This window comes from Caretta caretta, chromosome 3 (assembly GCF_965140235.1).
Source record: "Caretta caretta isolate rCarCar2 chromosome 3, rCarCar1.hap1, whole genome shotgun sequence".
In the NCBI taxonomy this organism is placed as follows: domain Eukaryota; kingdom Metazoa; phylum Chordata; order Testudines; family Cheloniidae; genus Caretta; species Caretta caretta.
In genome coordinates, this window is record NC_134208.1 from 51,244,503 (window position 1) to 51,260,863 (window position 16,361).

Below are 16,361 nucleotides of genomic sequence, written 5' to 3' on the forward strand. Positions count from 1 at the left end.
CAGAAGTATGTGCCCCCCTCCCCTGTGGGCCTCTGCGCGGAAAGCCCGTGGCTCTACGGGGAGAGCCCGGAGCTGAGTCCTTCAGCGCCAACGGCCCGCCAGGGCCCCCGGTGACAGTCGGAAGCGGCCGAGCCCCTTGCCCGGCAGGACTGCCCGGCGCCCGCACCAGGATCCGGCTACGTTGTGCGGCGGGAGCCGGAGGGTAACGCGTGAAGCTACACGCCGCCCGGCCAGGGCCGCGGCGAAATAGGCGACGAGACAGGGCAGCCCCGATGCCCGAGGCGTTGCCTTCGGCGCTCTGCCCTTAAGGCTGTTACGCATGCGCCCCATGCCCGGCCTCCAGTAAACACAGCGGTCACGTGAGCTGGGCTGCGCGGCTCCGCTCGCCTCACGCACGCGGCGGGGGGCGCGTACACGGGCACGCGGCGGTCGGCAGCGAGCGCCAGGCCGAGCGGGCGGGACCACCTGAAGCAAGGGGCAACGCGGGGGGTGGGCAGCTGAGCGCACCCCCCCCCCCCGAACAAGGAGCGAGCCGCGCGCGCGCGCGCACGCCGCCGCCTCCTCCTCCTCCTCCTGCGCGGCCGCCGCCGTCCTCCTCCCGGACCTTGGCCGCGGGGCAGCGCTGGGCGGCGGAGTAAGGGTGAGTTGCCGCCCCCGGGCACAGCGGCGAAGGGCCGGTTGTGCGGCCGCGTCGGGCCCTCTCCGCGTTCACCCTCCGGTCCGGCTGGGGCCGAAGCAGCGGCGGGAAGACGGCGCGGCCTGGCGCAGGGGCCTCTGCGGTGGCTGCCGTGGGCCTCTCTCCGCTCCGGCGAGGCCGCCACCACGCTGGCACTGGCCGGGGGGAGCCCGGGGCCGCCGAGCTAGAGTCGCCCCTACCCCTTTCTCGGGGGCGGCCCCGGGATATGCTGCCCGCCCCCACAGCAAGCAGGAGCCGGCGAACCCGGCCCTGGCTACCCTCGGCCTTCTCCTGCCTTGTGGCTCTCCTACCTCCCTCTCCCCCTCCCCCCGGCCTTCTCCTGCCCTGTGGTCCTCCCCCCTGTCCCGGGCCTGCTGCCTTCCCCCCTCAGGGCCTTCCCTTGCCCTGGGCCTGCTGCCTTTCCCACTCCCCCGCCACTGACCTGGGCCTGTTACTCTGCTCTCACCCTTGTCCCCTGGGGCCTACTACACACTTTCCCCGGGGCCTGTAGCTGACCTGGGCCTCCTATCCTTCCCTCACTCCTCCTTGCCCCGCCTCCTACACTCTCCTCCCCATTCCTCCCCCCCACTATTGACCTGGGCCTACTTTACACTCCTCCGTCCCCCCTCCCTGGGGGCATGCTAGTGACTTGGGCCTGCTGGACCCAGTCCTATATCCGTTGCTGTACCTCCCCCTCCCAATACACACACACTCTCACACTGCACCAGCACCCATTACTGTACTTCCCCAGTACACACCATGTTGCCAATCTGGGCCCTACTATACTGTTCCCCAGGACCAGTTACTGTACCTCCCACTCCCCCATACACACACCACCCATACTTATCTGAGTCCCTTCTCTAGCACCTGCTCCTGCATCCATTGCTGATCCAAATCCCGCTACAGTTATCTTTAGCCACACACGTTCTTACTCCCCTCAATCCCAGATGAGTGGTGATTGGACCTTCTGCAGCTCCTCTCACTCCCTTGCTCAACCATTCCTTGTTATTCCCTCCCCCCCCCCCAAACAACTTCCAGTGACTCAGACCCTGCTATTTGCCCCCTGACCTCCACTGATTTATTTCTCCCCACCATACTCCTAAACCTGGCATCAGAACAGACAAAAATCTCTGCATTAAGCATCTTTCTACAGTATTTCTTGTGGGGGTTACAAGTAAAAGAGATGAGGGAAAATAACCCACCTTCCTGATGAACTGAGTTTGTCAAAATGTAATACACATTATGCATTATGGTAGCTATTCCCAAATTAGCATGAGTACCATGCGTCCCTTCCTCACTGTCTGCAGTCTGAAAGATGCTGCGGACCATGGAGTGGGAGATTTGGATATGGAGATGCTCTGTTTATGGGTAACTCTCATGAAGTGTTTTGAAGAATGAAAGCTGGAGAGGGTCAGCACATAATGGAATATTTATACAAAATAGAGTATTCAAAATTTAATTCTTGTACCTGCTTTCATGTATTTTATAAATAGATTATTTGATTTCTGGAGACTACAAGATTTGCTCTGTCTTTTGGTGGCTTTTAAAAATTAGTACAAATTCACCAAAACTAATAAAAATGTTTTTGATGCAAATAGACTTTAAGGAGGGTAAACAAATGTATAACTCCTTTCAATTAAAATAGTAGATTTGCACTTGAATTGGTTTAATAGATGTATTAAACATACTAATACAATTATATTACGTGGTTAAGCATTTTAAGTATAGGATCAGTTTAAAATGTTAGATTTTATATTTCTTGGAATAATTATTAAACTGTCCAATAAATGGATGAGGATGTTATGTTTTACATTTACCCATAATTTACCCACAGCCATTTATGTCATCTCTCCGACATCCTTTTCTTGAGAAGCTGTAACTCTGTTTTCTGTACAAATGACTTTAGATACATTCTAAATCTGGAGTCAAAACCCGCTCTATTTCTTAACAATCATTAGCATTTAGATTGGAAAAAAACTGGATGACTTCACCTATATGAGCTGTACTATATTGCCCAGTCAGTTAACTTCTAGAGGTAATGAGTAGTTCCAAGGTTAACCGGTGTAACCATATCAGTTCGTGTAGGATATTGGGTAGGTTTAACACAGCACAGTCACTTGCTGGACTGTAACTTGTTGAATTATTGTCTGAAAATAATCTTAATTGAAAACTTCTGTTTCAAGATCTTTAGTTATAGCCTAGATCTATTATATCCATTACATTCCCTTCATTTCCTAATATTTTAATTCAAATTGGCGTTGGCTTTAGCACATAGACTGAAAGTGACTTAGAATGTAAATAAAGGGTAAACTGTGGAACAGTCCAGTTTGGTGCCACATGGAATTATTTTAGCCCTGTTTTTAGTTTAAGTATGTGATGATATGAAAACTAATAAAAATATTCAGTTTACAAACTATACTTAATCAAGGTGTGTCACTCACCAGTAAGGAAAGAAATATGTGCTGGAGATACAAAACATGTATTAGCTTGCGTTTGTGCATCTGGGAGAATTGATCTTATGTATATGGGAAAGTTTTGGAAAGCAATAAGGTCTTTAATAAGGTCAATAATAAGGTTGCAATCCAAAGCAGTTTGGATATGAGCCTACATTGTGATCTGACCACAAACTAATAAAAAAAAAATTGGATAGCATGTAAAAGAGGTGTGGGATAATACCCTGTTTAAATTGCACGAGTGAAACATCATCATCATGCAGCGGGACTTAGGAGCTTTTGAAAATCCCAGTAGGCTGCATCTTCAGGTGTTTAAATATTTTAAAAATCTGTCCGTAAGTGTAGTTCATAGCAACTCTTTATCAGAATAGTGCTAAGCTGAAAGGAATTTCTGGGGCTGGATGGATTGACCTATTGGCACTAAAAAAATATGTACAGTTTGACATGTTATGACTAATACTTAGCATGTACAGCATGTACAGTTTTTAAATGCTTTATAACAAGTTTTTGACAATTTGATGGGTGTAAAAACCAAGAAGAGAGAATAACTATTTAGTATGGTCAAGGCGTATGAGTATTATGATCAAAAAAATATAGAAAACTTTAGAATGGATGTAGTTGTACCTCTTCTTGCTGCAAAGAAAGGGAAAGAGGCATATTTTATTGAGTAGGGAATGGGTAGTAGCGGGGGCTAATCTGTTCAGGGTGGAAGATTGCTGGTAGGATCTTGTAAATGGTTGTGAAAGATTTCACTTTTGTGAGTACAGTCTTTCTCCTTTCTGTTTTCCTCTCCAGATCCTTGCCATTTTAAAAAACATTATATCTCCCTTCTGACTGAGACCTTTACCTAGTTCTGGTTTATTAACATAATTATCTTGGATCATGATTACTGGATTTTTTTGTTAGAGAAATACCCTAAAATACCTTTTTGACTGGTTAGGTGCTTCCTTTGAAGTACTGAGCAAGCTAGTGCTAAGGGGTCTACTGTCCATCAGCGATGAAAGACTGAATGTTCAAGGTGGTCATATAAATACTTCTACCTACTTTAATTAGGCTTAATTGACTTAATTATAGAGTCATAGACTTTAAGGTCAGAAGGGACACACATCGCCTAGTCTGATCTCCTGTATATCACAAGCCACCAACGCCACCCAGCTCCGCATACTAAACCCAGCACCCAACAACCAAAATTAAACCAAAGTATAGCAGCCCACAGAATACTAGACTATTCTGTGCTACAGGGAGAACAGTCAGGATCAAGGTGCACCAAGGCCCCTGTAATGGCATGGCGATGAGTAAGTGAGAGATACCAGGTAATCTCGGCAAGTGACCTGCACAAGAAGGCAAAACCTGTCCAAGATCACAGCCAATGTAACCTGGGGGGTTTTCCTGGGGGGAAATTCCTTCCTGACGCAACATATGGTGAACAGTTAGACCCTGAGCAGGTGAGCAAGAACCAGCCAGCAAGTACTTGATAGAGAATGCTTGGTGCCCACCTTAGATCACTGGCCCACCCCATCCAGTGCCCCCACTCCAGCTGTGACCACTTCTGATGCTTCAGAGGAAGGAGACAAAACAAACAAAATCAGAATACACTGTGGGGGAGATAGATGGGGTGGGAGAAGGAATCCCTTCATGACCCCTGCAGGTGGATGGCTGAAGCATGAGCATTTTAGGAACATAAAACTGGGACATAGACTGGAAGTGAGCCCTTGGGGCTGCTGAGCGCTGCCCCCTCCCATTACAAGCAACTGTGTCATACAATAGAACTCATCAATTTGTCCAGTTCTTTCTTAAAACTAATCAAATTGTTTGCTCCCAAAATGTCTATTGGGAAGCTGTGTCAGGCTGTTGACATTTCAACAGGTCTCTCATTAGCAGATGCTTCTGGTAGACTAATTTATAAAAAAAAAATTAAGGTGGGGGAAGAAAGATAAGAGCAGGTTAGAAGAGTCAGAAAACAATCTGATGAAGAGTAAATTCCGGTAATACTTGATGCTAAAATAAGGATAATTTCCCAAAGCTGAAAACAATTGAGTCAAATCAGCATGGAATTTAATTAGAAAAAACATGAATGGTTATTGGGAATCATTTAAGAACACCTCACAAGATGCCCAGGAAGCCACAATTGAGGAAGAAGGTGCACGGGTTACAAAACTGATCTGGTTTAGAGGGAAAGTGAAGGCAGCTATAAAATAATAATAATATAACAAATGGAAGAAAGGAGAAGTTGATGATGATGAATATAAATCAGGTGTTAGGAGTTGTAGAAAACTGATAAGTGCAGCAAAGGGACACAAGGAGAAATCTATGGTCAGCAGAATAAAGGACAATAAGGAGTTTTCAAAATATATTGGGAACACAAAGAATGCTAACAATGGTATTGGTCCAGTACTAGACGGAAATGGTAAAATTATAATGATGCAGAAAAGGCAGAAGTGTTCAATAAATATTTCAGTTCTGTATTTGGGGGGAGGGAACAGAAGACATAGTCTTATCATATGGTGATACTCTTTCCATTCCATGGTATCTCTGAAGGATGCTAAACAGAAGTTACTGAAGTTAGACATTTTAAAATCACTGGGTCAAGATAATTTGCATCTAATAGTTTTAAAAGAGCTTGCTGAGGTGCGTGTTGGACCATTAATGTTGATTTTCAATAAGTCTTGGAGCACTGAGGAAGTTCCAGGAGACTGGAAGAAAGCTAATGTGCCAATTTTGTAATGGGATGACTCAAGTAGTTATAGGCCTATGAGCCTGACACCAATCCCTGGCAAGATAATGGAGTGGCTGATACAGGACTCACCTAAGAAAGAATTAAAGAAAGATAATGTAATGAATGGAAATCAACATGGGTTTATTTGAAATAGATCCTGTCAAACTACTTGATATCTTTTTATTTTGAGATTGCAAGTTTGGTTGATAAAAGTAATAATCTTGATGTAATTTTTAGACTTCAGTAAGGTGTTTTACTTGGTACTGCATGACATTGTGGTTAAAAAATGTGAAACAATATGAAATTAACGTGGCATGCATTAAAGGGTTTAAAACTGGCTGGCTAACTGATAGGTATCTAACTGTAAATGGGGAATTGTCATGGAGTGGCTGTGTTTCCAGTGGGGTCCTGCAGGGATTGGCTTTTGGACCTGTACTGTTTAACATCTGTATCAATAACCTGGAAGAAAACATAAAATAGTTACTGATAAAGTTTTCAGATGACACATAAATGTGGGGTGTGGTAAATAATGAAGAGGACGGGTCACTAATTCAGAGTGATATGGATTGCTTGGTAACATGGGCACAAGCAAACGGTATGTGTTTTTAATATGGCTAAATGTAAATGTATACATATGTAGGCAATACTTACAGGATGTGGAAGCATCTATTCTGGGAAGCAGTAACCGTAGAAAAAAATTTGGTGGTGTTAGACAGTCAGCTGAACATGAGCCCCGCACTATGACGCTATGGCCAGAAGAGCTAATGTGATCCTGGGATGAATAAACGGGAATCTTGAGTAAGAAAGGAGAGGTCATTTTACCTCTGTATTTGACACTGGTGTAACTGCTGGTTGGAATAGTGTGTCTGGTTTTGGTGCCCATAATTCAAGAAGCATGTTGATAAATTGGAGAGGGTTCAGTGAAGACCCATGAGACCAATTAAAGGGTTAAAAAACATGCCTTATTCTGATTGATACAAGGAGCTCAATATATTTAGCTTACCAAAGAGAAGGTTAAGGAGTGACATGATTATAGTCTAGAAGTACGTACACAGGGAACAAATATTTAATAATGGGCTCTTCAGTCTAGCAGAGAAAGGAATTAACACAATCCAGCGTCTAGAAGTAGAAACTAGACAAATTCAGACTGGCATACGTTCTTAGTGGTGAGAACAGTTAACTGTTGGAACAATTTACCGAGGGTCATGGTATGCTCAAGGAATTATTTTGGGGAAGTTCTATGGTCTTTATTATACAGGACTTCAGACTAGATGATCACAGTTGTCCATTCTGGCCTTGGGATCTATGAATGAAAGTAAGGGACTGAGTGCTGGGCAAGCATACAGTGTGGCCAATGTGCCTTAGACCTGACCTACGACTATACTAGTATTGATGGTATTCTTTTGAGTAGAGACTACTATTAGGCACATCTTTTTTATGGCTTTGTGATTGGAATGAAATTGAAGAACAGCTGGAAAGAGACCAAATTCAGCCATGTTTCCACCAAGCTTTGCATCTTTTTTTTTTTTTTTAAAGACACTGCCAAGATAAATATTATAACCTTAAAACTATTATCCTGTAGTTATGTAGGAACTCAGATGCTCAGCAGAAATTGGTGGTCATACCAGATATTTTTTCCTCTGTGACGTGTATTAGTTGCTCTTGATTATTGGACTTGAGGCAGAGTGGTCCAGTGGATAAGGCACATTGGCCTTGGAGTCATGAGACCTGAGTGCTATTATCCGTTCTGCCACTAACATGCTGTGTGACCTCAAGCAAGTCACTTCACATCTCTATATCTCTGTTCCCCTTTGAACATTTGTTTTTGTCTGTTTAGATTGTAAACAGTGTGGGGCATAGACCAGAGGTGGACAAACTACGGCCTGCGGGCCACATCTGGCCCGCAGGACCATCCTGCCCGGCCCCTGAGCTCCTGGCCGGGGAGGCTAGTCCCTGGCCCCTCCCCTGCTATTCCCCCTCTCCCGCAGCTACACCGCCAGCGCTCTGGCCTGCTGCTCCTACTGGGGAGCGCAGCTGGCTCAGGCTGGGTGGCGGGGCTGCGAGCTCCTGCTGCTCTGAACAGCATGGTAAGGGGGCGGGGGGTTCTGGGGGGCAGTCAGGGAGCAGAGGTCGGTTGGATGGGGTGGAGGTTCTGGAGGGGTGCTCAGGGGATGGGGAACAGGGCGGGTTGGTAGTGGAGTCCCGGGGACCTTGTCAGGGGACGGGGGTGTGGGTAGGATACAGGGAGTGGGGGTGTGTGGATAGGAGTTGAGGGGACAGTCGGGATAGGGAGCAGGGGGGGGTTGCATAAGGGGGTGGGATCCTGGGTGGCAGTTAGGGGTGGGAGGTCCCAGGAGGGGGCAGTTAGGGGATGAGGAGCAGAGGGCGGTTGGATAGGGGGTGGGAGACCTGGGGGGGCTCTTAGGGGCGGGGGTGTGGATAGGTGGCCGGGGCAGTCAGGGGACAGGGAGAAGGGGGGTTGGGTTAGGGGGTGGAGTCCCGGGGGGCAGGTAGGGCTGGGGGTCCCAGTAGGGGGTGGTCAGGGGACAAGGAGTGGGGGGGTTGGATGGGTTGGCAGTTCTGAGGGGGGCAGTCAGAGGGTGGGAAGTGGAAGGGGGCGGATGGGGGTGGGGGCCAGGCTGTTCCTCCCCAACCGGGCCCTCCGTACGGTTTTACAACCCTGATGTGGCCCTTGGGCCAAAAAGTTTGCCCGCCCCGGCACAGATGCTTGCTGTGTGTCAGTACAGTGCCTGGTACAATTGGGCTTTCTCCCAGTTTGGGCCTCTAAGCACTACTGTAATACCAATAATAGCTTCTGGCATTAAAATACAACCCACAATAACTTGAATCAGAGGAGTGTCAAACCCATATTATATTTCTGTTTGCTTTGATTATAAAAGGACAGGTGGTTTTAAAACTTATTTATTTCTACTGTGTCTCTCTTCTCTGAAGTGAAATTCCTTGGTGGATGTGATTTAACCAAGGTCTCCCAGGTTGTCATCAATCTGTGGTGGCTCTGGACATTTAAAATCCTGGGGAGGAGAAAGGGGGAAGGTAAACTAAATTTAATATGATGAATGCTCCTTTCACTTGGGTTATTTAAGGTACGGTATTCAACATAAGATTAAAAAGGATTTTTCTGTTGTTTGAATGTAGTTAATTTCATACCAGCTACGATGGAGCTTTCCTCTTTTGCCTCCCAGTCTGACATTTTATCATAGTAGGGCTATATGCCATTTGATAACCTTTTCTGGCCTTTATTGTGGAATCCTCATATAGGGTGCAACTCATTTCCCATGATTGTGTACAGACGTTTTTTTAAAACTTTGGTCATTGACCAGTCTCAAAGCCAACAAAGTCCTTGTTGAAGAGGCTGCATTGTTTAGTGTATGAGACTTAGGCCCTGGTCCCGCAAATGACTACATATGGGCACAGGGGTCTACCCCATCCAGGGGTTGGGTCTTAGTACAATCATATACTCTACACAAAATATGCACACTTGTTCCAGGGGACTTCATTAACACTATTCAGAAAAATATGTAAAAAGAATGGAACTGATTATACTTTATCCTTAATACATTATACTTCCACAGCAGCAGAAGACTTAATTGATTAGCTCAGCTAATACCATTGTCAACATTTACCATTCTAATTAGCAGTTAGGTAAGGAACATCTTAAAACTATGTAAATTTTGCTTTTTCCTTCAGTTTAGGTTCTGCCAGATTCCATTATTCATAGCCTGAGTTAATTTATATTATACTTTACATTTAAAAAAAGTGAACTTGATTCTCTGTCTTCATCTGAGTCCACTTGACTTAAAAGTTTGATTGTATGAGACTTGGCTAATTTAAATTTAGGAATATAAAATGAGTGTTGTGAACTAATATATGCAGAGCAGTATCAGGTTAAAATAAAGGTTTTAAGAAAGGTAAATTATAGTTAACATCAACTATAGTTGATGTTAGTTATAGTTAATTATAACAGAAAAATATGAAACCTGATTTACATAATAAGCTAACAGTAAGTGGAAGTAGACTCTTCCAAAAAAAAAAAGCTGACACTTAAAGAAAAAGGCAACTAAAGAATACATTTAAGTGTATCCAAAGAAAATCCAGAATATGTAAATGGAAAGTATAATTAAAGACCAATAGTTGTAATTTGAGGTGGACTGTTCTAATCTGTGATGTTCCTTACAGACAAGCACATTTAAGAAGAGTGTTTGTGGACACCACCTTCCTCTGATATTATACTTTTTTCCCCTCCTGCAAGGCTGGTTTGAAGGAGGAGACATTTGATATCCGAATTCTTTTCTCTTGGAAATCATAATCATCGTAGACTACTTTTAATATAATTCTGGATGGATATCGTGCAATATGAATCTCTGCCACACTGAATAATACCATAACAATATTTTAGTCAAGCACTCTTTGGGATACAAAGACATCAAGTATGTTTATTTAGTGGCAGAAAAAAAATGAATTTTAAAAGCTGGAAAACGGGAAAGGACAGGCTAAAGCAATGAGACAGCGAGAATCTAGACAGATTTTAAGTTAGCTGAAACTGTGGAAGACTGACAAGTTCCTACAATAAATATTTGTAATGTGGACCTAGAATACATTTTTTCCTAACGATAGCCTAGAAATTAAAGTTGAAAATTAAAAAACAAAAACAAAACAGTGATGTTAAAAACAGCCATTAACCCCTAGGGGCAGAAAATTGCCTTGTTTAGAACAGAAGTGAAGAACAAGCTTCTAATTTTGCTAATGCATGGAATATAATTCTCATTGGAAGGATGTTAAAAGTAAAACAAAAATCTTACTCAAAGTTCATATTCCTTAGGTGCTGTGTGAAAGATAACTTATACAGCTGATGTTTCTATATAGTATTTGTACAGTATGGAATATAGATTCTGAAGGACACTGACACTGATAGATATACAGGTATGACATTTGAATCCACATGCCATAACAGCAGAAACATTTTTCTGAATTTCATACAATGCTGTATAAATTATTGCAGAAAAGTTCAAAACTTCTATTACTGGAACAAATGACAGTGGGTCAGAGTTGAATCATATTTTCATGCCTGTTTTTTTTTTCAAGGGTATGACCTATAATCTTAATTGTTGATCTTGCTTTTGAGGATATAGGCTTTTAAATGTTGAGTATTCTGTCTGTATGTTTTTGTTATGAACAGGATCTGTGGCTGAAGAACTTGATGTAGAATTGTTCTCCAAAATAGAAGCTTTTGTTTATAAAAATTAAGAATAGCCTGATGTTTGTGACCAGTTAGTGTCATTGGCTGTAAACATGGCTTGTGTCCACACACATAATTAGTTGTTGTGGCAGCTAATCACGTTTAATCCTTTTAAGAGGCCTAGACTGGCGCATAGTCCTTTAGCATTATCTACACCAAGTCTTTTTTTTTTTTTTTTTTTTTTAAATCCCACGATTGAATTTGTAGTCTGTTCAACTACATTAGTGTTGGCAGCATTGTTAAAAAGAGATGGCTAACTGGACGCCCTACCCTAGACAATGTGCCATTTAAAACTACTCCAAATACAGTATGTTAACAATGGCCCGACTGTATTAGTAGTTACCATGTTGTGAACAACCATGTCACTTGACTGGTGCCAACAGCCATGGGGAAGCTTAGGGTATGTCAACACTATGAAATTAGGTCAAATTTATAGAAGTCGTTTTTTTAGAAATCGTTTATATAGTCGATTATGTGTGTCCCCACACAAAATGCTCTGAGTACATTAAGTGCATTAACTCGGTGGAGTGCTTCCACAGTACCGAGTCTAGCATCGACTTCCGGAGCGTTGCACTATGGGTAGCTATCCCACAGTTCTCGCAGTCTTCGCTGCCCACTGGAATTCTGGGTTGAGATCCCAATGCCTAATGGGGCAAAAACATTGTCGTGGGTGGTTCTGGGTACGTCATCAGGCCCTCCCTCCATGAAAGCAACGGCAGACAATCGTTTTGCGCCTTTTTTTCTGAGTTACCTGTGCAGACGCGATACCAAGACAAACATGGAGCCCACTCAGCTCATTGTCACCGTACGTCTCCTGGGTGCTGGCAGACGCGGTACTGCATTAATACACAGCAGCAGCCCATTGCCTTGTGGCAGCAGATGGTGCAATAGGCCTGATAACCATCGTCGTCATGTCCGAGGTGCTCTTGGCCACCTCGGTAAGGTTGATCAGGAGCACCTGGGCAGACATGGGCACAGGGACTAAAATAGGAGTGACTCGACCAGGTCATTCTCTTTAGTCCTGCCGGCAGTCCTATTGCACCGTCTTCTGGCAAGCAGGCAGGAGATGAGGGTAGCTAATAGTCGTATTGCACCATCTTCTGCCGAGCAGCCAGGAGATGAGGATGGCTAGCAGTCCTACTGCACCGTCTGCTGCCAGCCAAAGATGTAAAAGATAGATGGAGTGGATCAAAACAAGGAATACACCAGTTTTGTTTTGTATTCATTTACTCGCCCCTCCCCCTCCCCGTGAAATCAACAGTCGACAATCGTTTCAGTGGGGTCTGACAGGGGCACCTTCAAAAGTTTGATGGAGATTCAGTCCTGCCTGAAATACCGGGGGGAGGGATAGCTCAGTGGGTTGAGCATTGCCCTGCTAAACCCAGGGTTTTGAGTTCAATCCTTGAGGGGGCCATTCTGTGTGACAGTTGTTTTTGTTTTTCCTTGATGTAAACCCACCCCCTTTGTTGATTTTAATTCCCTGTAAGCCAACCCTGTAAGCCATGTCGTCAGTCACCCTCCCTCCGTCAGAGCAACAACAGACAATTGTTCTGTGCCTTTTTTCTGTGCAGACGCCATACCACGACAATCGTGGAGCCAGCTCAGATCACTTCGGCAATTAGGAGCATATTAAACACCACACACATTATCCAGCAGTATATGCAGCACCAGAACCTGGCAAAGCAAAACCAGGCGAATAGGCGACGTCAGCACGGTGACGAGAGTGATGAGGACATGGACACAGACTTCTCTCAAAGCACAGGCCCTGGCAATGTGGGCATCATGGTGCTAATGGGGCAGGTTCATGCCGTGGAACGGCGATTCTGGGCCCGGGAAACAAGCACAGACTGGTGGGACCGCATAGTGTTGCAGGTCTGGGACGATTCCCAGTGGCTGTGAAACTTTCGCATGCGTAAGGGCACTTTCATGGAACTTTGTGACTTGCTTTCCCCTGCCCTGAGGCGCAAGAATACCAAGATGAGAGCAGCCCTCACAGTTGAGAAGTGAGTGGCAATAGCCCTGTGAAAGCTTGCAACACCAGACAGCTACCGGTCAGTCGGGAATCATTTTGGAGTGGGCAAATCTACTGTGGGGGCTGCTGTGATGCAAGTTGCCAACACAATCAAAGATCCGCTGATATATCAAGGGTAGTGACCCTGGGAAATGTGCAGGTCATAGTGGATGGCTTTGCTGCAATGGATTCCCTAACTGTGGTGGGGCCATAGACGGAACCCATATCCCTATCTTGGCACCGGAGCACTAAGCCGGCGAGTTGAGGCAAATCACCTGGCGGCTGGTTACGCGCAGCCAGACACCAGGGCGGTTAGAAGAGCACAGGAGGACACGGTATGCATCGGAGAAGTTTTGAAAACCAGTTTCATGACTGGCCAGGCTATGGTGTGAAAGTTCTGTTTGTTTCTCCTTGATGAAACGCATCCCCCGCCCCCTTTGGTTCACTGTACTTCCCTGTAAGCTAACCACCCTCCCCGCCTCCCTTCGATCACCGCTTGCAGAGGCAATAAAGTCATGGTTGCTTCACATTCATCCATTCTTTATTTATTCATCACACAAATAGGGGGATAACTGCTAAGATAGCCCGGGAGGGGTGGTGGAGGAGGGAAGGACAAGGCCACACAGCACTTTAAAAGTTTACAACTTTAAAACTTATTGAATGCCAGCCTTCTGTTGCTTGGGCAATTCTCTGGGGTGGAGTGGCTGGGTGGCTGGAGTCCCCCCACCGCGTTCTTGGGTGTCTGGGTGAGGAGGCTATGGAACTTGGGGAGGAGGGCGGTTGGTTACACAGGGGTGTAGTGGCGGTCTGTGCTCCTGCTGCCTTTCCTGCAGCTCAGCCATATGCTAGAGCATATTAGTTTGATCCTCCAGAAGCCTCAGCATTGAATCCTGCCTCCTCTCATCACACTGCCGCCACCTATCAGCTTCAGCCCTCCACCTCTCCTCCTGGTCATTTTGTGCTTTCCTGCACTCTGACATTGTCTGCCTCCACGCATTCGTCTGTGCTTTGTCAGTGTGGGAGGACAGCATGAGCTCAGAGAACATTTCATCACGGGTGCTTTTTTTTCACCTTCTGATCTTCGCTAGCCTTTGGGAAGGAGAAGATCCTGTGATCCTTGAAACACGTGCAGCTGGTGGAGGGGAAAAAAAAAGGGACAGTGGTATTTAAAAAGACACATTTTATAGAACAATGGGTACACTCTTTCACGGTAAACCTTGTTGTTAACATTACATACACAGCACATGTGGTTTCGTTACAAGGTTGCATTTTGCCTCCCCCCACCACGTGACTAACAGCGAGGAACATTTCTGTTCAGCCACAGGCAAACAGCCCAGCAGGAACGGGCACCTCTGAGTGTCCCCTGAAGAAAAGCACCCTGTTTCAACCAGGTGACCATGAATGATATCACTCTCCTGAGGATAACACAGAGAGATAAAGAACGGATGTTGTTTGAATGCCAGCAAACATACACTGCAATGCTTTGTTCTGCAATGATTCTCGACTACGTGCTACTGGCCTGGTGTGGTAAAGTGTCCTACCATGGTGGACGGAATAAGGCTGCCCTCCCCAGGAACCTTTTGCAAAGACTTTGGGAGTACATCCAGGAGAGCTTTATGGAGATGTCCCTGGAGGATTTCCGCTCCATCCCCGGACACGTTAACAGACTTTTCTAATAGCTGTACTGGCCGCGAATGCCAGGGCAAATTAATCATTAAACACGCTTGCTTTTAAACCATGTATACTATTTAAAAAGGTACACTCACCGGAGGTCCCTTCTCTGCCTGGTGGGTCCGGGAGGCAGCCTTGGGTGGGTTCGGGGGGTACTGGGTCCGGGTTGAGAAACAGTTCCTTGCTGTCAGGAAAACCGGTTTCTCCACTTGCTTGCTGTGAGCTATCTACAGCCTCATCATCATCATCTTCCTCGTCCCCAAAACCTGCTTCTGTGTTGCCTCCATCTCCATTGAAGGAGTCAAACAACATGGCTGGGGTAGTGGTGGCTGAACCCCCTAAAATGGCATGCAGCTCATCATAGAAGCGGCATGCTTTGGGCTCTGACCCGGAGCGGCCGTTCACCTCTCTGGTTTTCTGGTAGGCTTGCCTCAGCTCCTTAAGTTTCACGTGGCACTGCTTCGGGTCCCTGTTATGGCCTCTGTCCTTCATGCCCCGGGAGATTTTGACAAATGTTTTGGCATTTCGAAAACTGGACCGGAGTTCTGATAGCATGGATTCCTCTTCCCACACAGCGATCAGATCCCGTACCTCCAGTTCGGTCCATGCTGGAGCTCTTTCACGATTCTGGGACTCCATCATTGTCACCTCTGCTGATGAGCTCTGCACTCACCTGCAGCTTGCCACGCTGGTCAAACAGGAAATGAAATTCAAAAGTTCGCGGGCCTTTTCCTGTCTACCTGGCCAGTGCATCTGAGTTGAGAGTGCTGTCCAGAGCAGTCACAATGGAGCACTCTGGGATAGCTCCTGGAGGCCAATACCGTCTAGTTGCATCCACAGTACCCCAGCTACAACCAGGCAAGGCCGATTTCAGTGCTAATCCCCTTGTTGGGGGTGGATTAAAGAAATCGATTTTAAGAGCCCTTTAAGTTGAAAAAAAGGGCTTCGTTGTGTGGACGGGTGCAGGGTTAAATCGATTTAATGCTGCTAAATTCGACCTAAACTAGTGTAGACCAGGGCTTAGAAAACTTCTCTAGTGTGGAAAAGGCATAGAGGAAGGATTTCAGTGTTGTAAGTGAATTCTAAACCCTTAACACTTTTGAGCACCTTGTATCCGCACACACGCAACTGTTTGTAATAATACATGAGCATTTCTGTTGCAGTTACACCTTCAGGGCAGATTTCACAACCATTGTGTCCTGTATCTGTTGCTCTGTATCTTTTCAGTTCTAATACTGTATGAAAAGGGCTGGTATTACAGGAGCAGCATATTCATTAGTCTTCCAAGCAGTGTTCCACGATGTTATACTCCCAATTATTTTCTTATTTTGAGCTATTGGAGCTTTTTTAGTTTTATGCATACAATATTTGTTTTATAAGGTGCTGTGTGGATACAATCATAAGGCTTTTTCTTATTTTAAAAGTACTTTAATAGAATGGCTATGCTGTGTAAAGTGAAAAAATATAGACTCTCTTTTCTAGACTGCAAAAGGCTTATTTAAACAGCTCACATTTTAAAAACATTTTAGTACAGCGTCTCTCCAGTTGATTTGCTACTTCCTCAAATGCTTGTTTTG

General features: G+C 45.4%; 1 protein-coding gene across 4 annotated transcripts in view; it reads left to right on the top strand.

Moving 5' to 3' along the window:
- Positions 1 to 418: 418 nt before the first annotated feature.
- Positions 419 to 16,361, top strand: part of PHF3 (PHD finger protein 3) — a 77,932-nt gene continuing 61,989 nt past the window's right edge. For 3 of the 4 annotated variants that reach the window (XM_048845187.2, XM_048845190.2, XM_048845189.2), the window contains exon 1: positions 420 to 640. The gene's annotated coding sequence lies outside the window, so the exon portion shown is untranslated. Of the gene's footprint in view, positions 641 to 16,361 lie in introns of all 4 variants that reach the window. The other variant, XM_048845186.2, reaches the window with a different exon arrangement.